The sequence below is a fragment of the Octopus bimaculoides genome, chromosome 9 (genome assembly GCF_001194135.2).
Source record: "Octopus bimaculoides isolate UCB-OBI-ISO-001 chromosome 9, ASM119413v2, whole genome shotgun sequence".
In the NCBI taxonomy this organism is placed as follows: domain Eukaryota; kingdom Metazoa; phylum Mollusca; class Cephalopoda; order Octopoda; family Octopodidae; genus Octopus; species Octopus bimaculoides.
In genome coordinates, this window is record NC_068989.1 from 9,130,679 (window position 1) to 9,133,331 (window position 2,653).

General features: G+C 31.3%; 1 long non-coding RNA gene across 1 annotated transcript in view; it reads right to left on the reverse strand.

Annotated features, from left to right (window-relative positions):
• Positions 1 to 647: 647 nt before the first annotated feature.
• Positions 648 to 2,653, reverse strand: part of LOC128248693 (uncharacterized) — a 69,226-nt gene continuing 67,220 nt past the window's right edge. Inside the window, exon 4 of the long non-coding RNA XR_008264852.1 lies at positions 648 to 936. This is a non-coding gene — a long non-coding RNA (uncharacterized LOC128248693). The remainder of the gene's footprint in view (positions 937 to 2,653) is intronic.

Sequence of the window (2,653 nt, forward strand, 5' to 3'; positions counted from 1 at the left end):
ACACACACAAACACATATACATACAATGCATATATACACACAATGCACACATGCACACACACACACACACACACACAAACACAAACATACATACAATGCATATATAAGCACAATAAATGCACACACACACACACACACACTCATAACTTTGATTTTAAAACTTAAATTACTTTTAAAATAGAAAGTAACTTTTGAACCTCACTGTTTTGTGTGTGTGTGTGTGTGTGTGTGCGTGTGTTTGCATGTCTGTGCACATGCATGCATGCACGCACATGTGATTGTGTGTGTGTATTACACTTGATAATGTTTTCTTTATCTAAATTTTGTTGTGCGCGTGTGTGTGTGTCTCTCTCTCTCTCTCTCTCTCAAAGATATTGCACCAATATTTTCGAAAGTAATTTTGTTTTGAATTTAGTCTTTATACAGTGCAACCTCCACTCAAGGATAGGTGCTGGCTTCCTTTTTATAGCTATATTGAGTGAAAAATAAATTAATTTCATGTTTAATTTGCTCAAAATTTTCCAAATAAATGTATTGACAAGTAAAATAATTGACAAACTTGTAATGCTATGTTTAATTTACTCAAATTTTTGAAAATAAATGTACTTAACAAACAAAGTAATTAACAAATTTAAAATTTTCCAGATAAATGTATTTAACAAATAAAATTGTTGACAAACTCAGAAAATATGGAACAGTTTAAAAATTTAATTAAAAGTGCTTTGAAGATTGTACTCTTCTTTTGTATAATGCTTTCATCATTTTGTTTTTAATCTTGTTCTTCATGATAACTCTCCTTTCTCCAGTAATTGAGGAAATCAACAGATCATCTTGCAACTTGGAACAATTCAACCGTCAGTCCCTGGTTTGAATCAACTTTTTGTCTTTTTGATTTTTTTTTTACTAGGTTGAAACTGGGCCAGGACAAGCGCTCATCTGTGAAAGCAAAAGGAAACACATAGTTCTTATTGAGGGCTACCACAAACTTCTTCAGTTTTTTGCAGTCTTTCTGAAAGTAGTTGGTAGTTACATGATCCAATGGACAATAGAGAGGGTTGTAGGGTTATTATTTCCTAAGCCTCTAAGCTTCCCATAGGACAAGGAAGTAAGGCTGCACATATGTCTTTGTTCTTTACAAATCATCTGTGTAGCAAGTAAATGTTGACTTGCATTTAGAACTATATAGCTGTATAAAGTGCATAGGCCCTTAGAATCCCTGTAACTCTTCACTTGATAGTCTCTAGATGTAAAGGAGTTCTCTTTCTCTGGACATAAAGGAGTCCAAATATTGATTATGGCATTTTGAAGCTCTTTGAAGCAAGCTCTACACAGTACACAATATAGATGTATTTTTGGTTACGGCATGAAATGGTGATAGCAATGTTGGCAAGTATAGCTCACTTTAACATTATGAGCATTGAAAAGTTTGTGGTATTTGTGTGTGGTGGGGAAGTGGCACTTTATGAGAGATAGAAAGTTCCTTAAATATTAGTAGTGATATCTAAGGTATGAAATGCATCAAGATGGATGATGACTTTCTGTTTCTTGGCTCACCTTTGATCCACAGTGGATGAAGAGGGATACTTCAAGTAGATTGACATCTCCTTAAAGATTTGACTTCAAGAGCTTCAATACAGTATGGTACATCCCGCATAAAACCAAACACTTCCATAACAGTACACACACCATCTCCATGCCCATCTCTGTCCACAGAGATCACCCTATACATGTACACCCCACTTCCTCCTCCCTTCCAAACTCCCCTCCATCTAATTACATTTCTACCCCATCACTAACCCTATTTATTCTTCTTTCCAACCACTTTTTTGCTTATATTCTTTTATTTATTTATTTTTTCTGATGAAGGACTAACACCTGAAATGTCAAACCACTTTCCTTTCCTTTTAAGCGTTAAAATGCTACAACAGTTGTTAAAACTTGTCCCTCTTGTGTTGTCTTCTTTTCTTTTGGCTCATGGTCTAATATATATATATAAATTTATATATATACACATATATATATGTATATATATATATATATATATATATATATGTGTATATATGTATGTATGTAAATGTGTTTATACATCTCTCTCACACATAAACACACATGATGTTTTACTGAAAGTACAAATTTATACATGCACATAGACACGCACACAAAACATACTAAACACCTAATTCTAACCATTCAACCACAAATAGAATAATGTGCGAATATTTGCATATATGTATAAATGTACGTGTAAATGTATGGTGGAGGTATGTATATATAAATATATGTTAACATATATATGTGTATATATATATATATATATATATATATATATATATATTTTAAGGACATATACATACATTTGCATAAACCTACATATCATTAAATTTAAACAGAAAGGCATATATTTGCATAGATTTGTGCATACATATATATTATTATACATACACACACACACATATACACACATATACATAATGTATATATATGTGTGTGCTTATATTCATATATTTGCATAAAAACATTTTCAAATATAACACATATATGCATATATCTACATACATTAATGAATATCTACATATGTATTCTTGTGTGTGCATGTATATACACATACATGTATGTGTGTGTATATATATATATATATATATATATATATATA